Genomic DNA, 7,254 nt, shown 5'->3' with positions numbered 1-7,254 from the left:
ACCTCCATAAGGAAAATAATTACACTAAAGCAAATGGAAAGGATACACTCTTAGAAACAAAAAGTCAGTGAGAAATTCTATCAAAAAAAAACCAAACATATTTTTGTTCTCAACTGAATTGCCTAAACACTTTGTGAGATAAATGAATTCCAAAAGAGTTTAGATAACTTGACTTCAAAAGGAAGTGGGTAGGATGACAATGAGGAAATAATTTTAGGTTTAACTCAGAGAGGGCTGCTTCTCCTGTCATCTCTTTGGGGTTGCTTTTGGCAACGGAACACTTAGATGGATGGAATTTAGGTAGTAATAAGAACAAATATTCGAATGATTATTAATTCTTATTTTAATTCATATTAACTATCATGACAGGAAGTAACTGAACTTAAAGCTAGGACTTCTTTGTTGGGGACACTCATAGTAGCATTTACTGACGCTAAACAAACACTGGCTTTTCTGGTTTATTCTGCTTTCCTATCATCTCATTTATCCCCTCCATGCATCTCCACTTCCTCCAGTACACCTTCACAGGTTTCCCCAGCTATCAGAAAGTAGAGTTCCTATGGACCCTTTCACGAGCCACGATGCTGTAAAGCAAAGAAGCAACTACCTTTGGACACATCTTGCTAATGGAGGCACAAAATAAATGGAGATAAAGCACAGATGCTCACAGACACAGTTCAAAGCTATGGCGGCTGCTTGCTGAGATCCTGAGTGTGGTTCTGGGGAAGGAGCTTGACGGGGCCATTCTCCCTATTCTGGGTGCACAGATGCCTCTACTAAGTCTCAATGCAAAACAAACGCTGGGGTCTTCCCTGGTGGCGCAGTAGTTGAGAATCCGCCTGCCAATGCAGGGGACACGTAGGTTCGATCCTTGGTCCAGGAAGATCCCACGTGCCACAGAGCAACTAAGCCCGTGCGCCACAACTACTGAGCCCGCACGACACAACTACTGAAGCCCACGCGCCTAGAGCCCATGCTCCGCAACAAGAGAAGCCACCGCAATAAGAGCCCTGAAATTATTCTGGAATTTCAGGGGGTTTTGTTTGTTTTTTTGTTTTTGTTTTTTAAGTACAGCCCACAACGAAGAGTAGCCCCCGCTTGCCACAAGTAGAGAAAGCCCACAGTAGAGAAAGCCCAGCAAGGAAGACCCAATGCAGCCAAAAATTTAAAAAAATTAATTTAAAAAAACCCCAAAAAGCAAATGCTGAATGCTATTTTTGCTTTTTACCTTTTATCATAAAAGCGAAAATCCTCTTCAGATTTCTTTCTGTTAGATAAAATAGGTACTAATGCAGGTTTTTCGTAAAAGCAAAGTGGCTTAGAGAGAACTTTTGAAAATTGGAGGATACCTGCACTCACTCTCATAGTATTTTAAAGAACGAAACACCTCTCTCTCTCTTTAATCTCTTGAGAAAGAAAGAACACTCCCAAGTTGGCAGCTCACACTGCTCAGAGTGAAATACAGTGGTCTGTGGGTGCCGGAATCATGCCTGGAAATACTGTCCCCAATACACACATGTATAACATCAGCTGTAAGTACAGCTTGTGTCTGGTCCTCAGTCCTACTTGGAATGTTTGAGATGATTGCCTACTAGGGATCTCTTTACAACTATGAAATAGTAGACTTTTCATCAACAATTATTTCATAATTTATATACATAGATAGGCTTGATAAGGAAGAGACCAATTTCTAATGGCCAGGGAGTTTTAGGAAAGAAGAAGAAGAAATACTCCCAAAGACTTACTAGTGCATAGTAATCCAATATCTAGAGCTGAGATCTGACAGAAAAGTTCATAGATGTCAAGGATTCTAAGAAAATATGTTTACACAGTTTTCTTGGGTCACATTTTTGGCTTCAAACTTTATTTCACGGTTTTCAGGAATTCTGTCTTCACAGTGAATCAGTAAATGGTCAACATTTAAGACACGCCACTCTTCTGAAATCAATCAAAGTTCAAGTAGAACATTCTTAGTCAAGTGTTGAGTCATGCTGACTAAGAGGCAATGGTGCAGGGAGGTGGGAGAGAGGATTGAGGCCCTCACAGAAGTCACTTGATTAACAATAGCTTCATTCTAGGACTGGAGAGCTCTCTAGGTCCAGGAGTCAGAGTTCCTAACCAATGGGAGAGACAGAAGCTTGAACAGCCCCCTTTATTTCAGTGGGAGAAAAATCTCTGGAATGTTATTTGCATAACTGTGACCTCAATTCAATACAACATGTCCAAGCAGGTAAGACAGAATCCACTATACTGGAGGTCGAAGTCTCAAGGGTATACTTTTAACATTTCCATTACAGAAATTCTTATCATGGAATAATGTTCTCATCTACACAAGGTGAGACTATAAGGTAATGTGATTCATTTAACAAAAACAAGCATAACAGAATGCATGCAATGAGATGAATGTGGGCTCTTGTCTTTGGAGAATAGATTTGAATTTTGGAAACAGCCAAAATGTCAGTAGCTTGGAGGTAGGGCAAGGGAGAACTCTTAAAAAGCTGAATAATTGGGAAGATTGAAACTGCAGTGCGCAATCTCTTTTTTCAAACAGGAGCTTCTTTTGGTTTTCACAAAGACCTTCCCTGCCTGAGGTAAGGTAGCTTGAGACAGAGAGCTGTTATTTGTGATATGGTCACGTGTGGACATTCCATGAGAAAGAATGCACAACTTGGAGAGTCAACTTGATAGACCTTGAAAAGACTTAATACATGATAATTGCATAGACTAATTGAGGATGTCTATATCTAAAGAATTGAGATTTTGAGTCACGTGCCGTTTTAAGGAATTCCAAGGATCCACTGAATTTATCCTATTCTGGAATTTCAGTTTTCTTTGTTTGTTTGTTTTTGTTTTTATTAATACAGCCCAATAGTCTAGGTGTATGTTCTGAGATTGTTTCTTAATGTGAAATTTGCCTTATTCTTTGCATTTAGGATAATTGGATTTGGCTTATAAGAAACATGAGAAAAGAAGATTTACAAGCAACCTATGCTAGATTTAAGATCTTCTACAGAGAATTGACTTAATGTGGCCTCCATCTTCTCCACTGACAGAATCCCATGATTTGGACTAGTGCACAATGAGAGAATTGGATTAGATGTAAAAGGTTTCTAGAAAAAACTCTGAGTCTTCCGCCCTGATGATCTATGAGTAGGAAATGTGATAATATAGCAGCCTACCCAGAGAGCTTTATTCCATGCTGCCTATTTTCAGAAGGAATAATGACTTCCCAACTGGAGAGTCACCATGTTCATCACTTACAGAGGCTGGGTACTTGGCAATCTCGACCAAAATATTAGCTAAGGATACCTGGGTAATAAAGGAAAGCCTTCCTTATTGATATTTGCAAATTACAACAAGTCTTGATGTGGCTTTGAGTTATATATCACCTATATGATCTATTGTAATTAGCTATATATATGACATATAACTGTACATATGACAGGTATGCACACGACAGATATGTGTAGATGTATATTACCTATATGAAAGAATATTTGGAAAATTTTCTTTTCAAGAAAGTATTTCTGTAGATTTGGAGACAATTTTCTTGCTCCACAATTGTGTATTTCTCCTCTTATTCAGAATACTCTTCCGTGTAAGAAAGTGACCAAGGGGACTTCCCTGGCGGTCCAGTGGTTAAGACTCTGTGCTTTCACGGCAGGGGGTGCGGGTTCGATCCCTAGTCAGGGAATTAAGATCCTGCATGCCGCGCAAACGCGGCCAACAAAGAAAAGAAGAAGAAAAAAAGAAAGTGACTAAAATACAATTGTCTTCCTCATCAAAGGAAATTAGATTATTTATATTATAAGTCTCCCTCTCTCCACCAAGTCAAACAATATTAGCCTCCCGTTTCATCCTAAAACAAAAAGGCTTCAGGAGCAGGGGTGAAGGGGCCACAGGAAAGAGGTACACTGGAAAGAACCCTGAAATGTGGGACCCATTTCCACCTTTGCCCTGGAGCAGCTGTGTGCCTTTGGGCAAATCATGTGACCTCTTAGGGCTTCAGCTTCCTGGTCTGTAGAATGTAGAGTTGAACCAGAGAGTTTCTTAGGCGTGTGTGCACAGAAGAATCACGTGTGTCTAGCCAGTGTGCACAGAAGAATCACCTACAGTCTTCGAAAGAGATGAGTTCCTTGAAATGGGTAATGGTGTTTTAAACCCAGAGCTTACCACAGGATGTGACACGTAGTTAAGGTTGCCAGATTTAGCAAATAAAAACACAGGATGTTCAGTTAAATTTGGATTTCAAATAAATGATAAATACATTTTTAACATGAGTATGTCCCAAATATTTATCTGACAACCTGACACATAAAGGAAGTCAAAGTTTGTTCATGTGATGAACTTACATCACCAAGCCTCTACTGGTGGGAATTTTAGATATAGAATGGGAAGTGGTAGGGGATGTGTGTTTCAGTAGTTTTTCGGTCATACCACATGGGGAGTCTCTTGCTTTTTTTTTTCAAGTTTTATCAGCCTTGATTGGAGTACTTTTTCAACCTTCGACAAGAACTATGTCAACTGAAATGCTTTAGGCTGTGAGTAAAGTATACCTCAATTAAAATAGTTCAAACAATAAGGGAATTTATGGATTGACTTAACAAGAGGTCTGGAGCTGAGATGAAGCCATCAAGGACCCAGGTGTTTCCATCTTCTTTCTGCTGGGACATCCTAGGTGTGTTGGCTTTCATCTTCAGGACATTAGAGGGGAAAAGGAAAAACAGTATATATATATATATATATATTTTTGGCCATGCCATGTGGTTTGTGGGACCTTAGTTCCCTGACCAGGGATCAAACCCATGCCCCCTGCAGTGGAAACAGGTGGAGTCCTAACTACTGGACTGCCAGGGAAGTCCCTATACATGTACCTTTTTAACTGAAGGGAAAGGAAAACATTTCTAAGGGCTTTCTATCTCCAGAATACTTCCCGTTCAAACACATTGGCCAGAATTGGGTCACACGCCCGTGCACTAGCCCAAAGGGAGGCTGGAATGCAAATTTCAGATGTTTTCACTCTTCCTGGTAGGAGGCAGTTTCTGTAAGTAATGAAGGAAATGGTTGGAAATAAATATTGTGGAGGCAACTGAGTGTCATCCCTAACCATCACATCTGGGATAAGCCTCTTCTTTTTTTTTAAGCCTTTTCTTTTCAATGACTCCGACACACTGATGGATTCTTGCCTGGTGGACCAGTCTGAAGGAGTGGGGAATGCCTCACAGTTTTAGGTGTTGTTCTTTTGAAGGCCTTTATGCATTAAACCCTGACCCCAAACAAAGACACATTTATGTTGGTCCCAACGTAGCCCTTTAAATGTGTTCTCCTTTAGCCAGAATGATTAGAACTTCAAATTTCACAATCACTTTCCTTTTTGCCCAGAAAAATATTTTTTTAAACTTGAAGAATACTTTTTCTTTTACCCATTATTCACTTCAATTTTTCATGCCAAGCTTATGGCACAATATCCCGCTGAGTATACGCACAACAGTCTTCGAAATGGCAGAATCCTCATTTCAGAGGGGACTTTCTTTCGGTTGGATTTCATCCAAATGTACTTTCATTCTTAAGTATGCTATTAGAAGGAAGGTAAAACAGATAATGATTTTCTTTTGATGCTCAAGATTGCCCAAGATTTTTAAAGCGCTCTGCACACTGATTTTAACCTCTCATCACTTCGATCAGGTGAAGCAGGCCAACGTGCAGTGTTTCAGTGTGGGGAATACTTAACTAGTCTCAAGACCTGCAAAAGAGGTTTGGCCCTGATTTGCACACAATGTTATATACTTTTGTTCACCATGTAAATGGGGCCTGTAACTGGGGTAAATTCTTTCACAATGTTGCTAAAGCACAGATATTAAAGTGCATTTTCTCAAAGCTTACATAAAATTCCAAGTGGTGTACAAAATAAGTTTTAAATGCTACATATGGAGAAAAGAGAAGAGAAAGAAAATTAGTATTTAATGAATAGCTTTGCTATTCAAGACATGATGCTTAAATGTCTGACATCTTTACATTTATATAATCTTGAAAACAACTTTTTGAGTTATTTTACAGGCTATTGATTCATCCAAGGTTATACAATCTAATGAACATCAGAGACAGAATGAGAATTACTGCCAAAGACTATTCCTGCAAAGGAAGCGATGTGGAGTTTTTACAAACACACACTTGATAAGGTAGTTTTTTCTTAGTCTTTGCCTGTTTATTAAAATAGAATTTCTGTTTAGGGTTGAGTTGCAGAACAAGCTTTAAATCCAAAACAGCACTCTCGTGATCATTAGCAGGATCTCCAATCAGAGATATTTTCTTCAGAAAGATTTGTACATTTTCTCCTGCCCACTGGTAAGGATAGGCACGTCCTCTGGAACTCAATGCATTACACATTCCAAGCATAGCAAATCAATCATTAATTATTCTCAGGAAGAGTGTTCAAAGTTCTCTTCCTTCTTTGGGTGATATGATACAACATGAAAAACAAAACAAAAACCCTGGGTACTTAGTCCTTAGGTAGTACCTGATCAAATACCCCGTTTGTTACAGATCCTTCAACTTCTACACTGTTCCATCACTTCCCAAGATAAAAAGGGGGGTAGGGGCTTCCCTGGTGGCGCAGTGGTTGAGAGTCCGCCTGCAGATGCAGGGGACACGGGTTTGTGCCCCGGTCTGGGAAGATCCCACATGCCGCGGAGCGGCTGCGCCCGTGAGCCATGGCCGCTGAGCCTGCGCGTCCGGAGCCAGTGCTCCGCAACGGGAGAGGCCACAACAGTGAGAGGCCCGCGTACAGCAAAAAAAAAAAAAAAAAAAAGGCGGGGGGGAAGACTATGGATTTCTGTACTGAGGGAACTTTTCTGAGCTAAGTAAATCTGAATTGTAGCACAAAATAGCAGTGTTAAAATCTTGAGCTGTATGTTAGTTCTTCAAAAAGGCTTTGAGGTATGCATGAGTTTATAGTGACTGCGAAAAGTTGTTGGGCTGGTTTTTTTTCAGAGAGAGCAGCCACTGGGGTACATTTTTGTCCTTTTGGGCCTGGCAGGCTGGGAGCAGAATACAGACAAAGGCACTGGGGCATATGGGCCTGTTATGGCCTGGAATTCGGGCTCTCCGGGTGGTAACTGAATGGGTATGCCAGGGTGTGTAGGGACTGGACTGATCCTCCCAGAACTGAGAGAAGGGCCCTTGGGATGTGGAAGCAACGCAAGTGTTGGACATGGCACTGGTGCGGGAGAGGGGTCACGCAGTGGGCGTGAGATT

Source organism: Aethalodelphis obliquidens, unplaced genomic scaffold (assembly GCF_003676395.1).
Source record: "Aethalodelphis obliquidens isolate GAN/ISIS:26980383/991018 unplaced genomic scaffold, ASM367639v1 scaffold25, whole genome shotgun sequence".
In the NCBI taxonomy this organism is placed as follows: domain Eukaryota; kingdom Metazoa; phylum Chordata; class Mammalia; order Artiodactyla; family Delphinidae; genus Aethalodelphis; species Aethalodelphis obliquidens.
Note: the sequence above shows the minus strand (reverse complement) of the source record.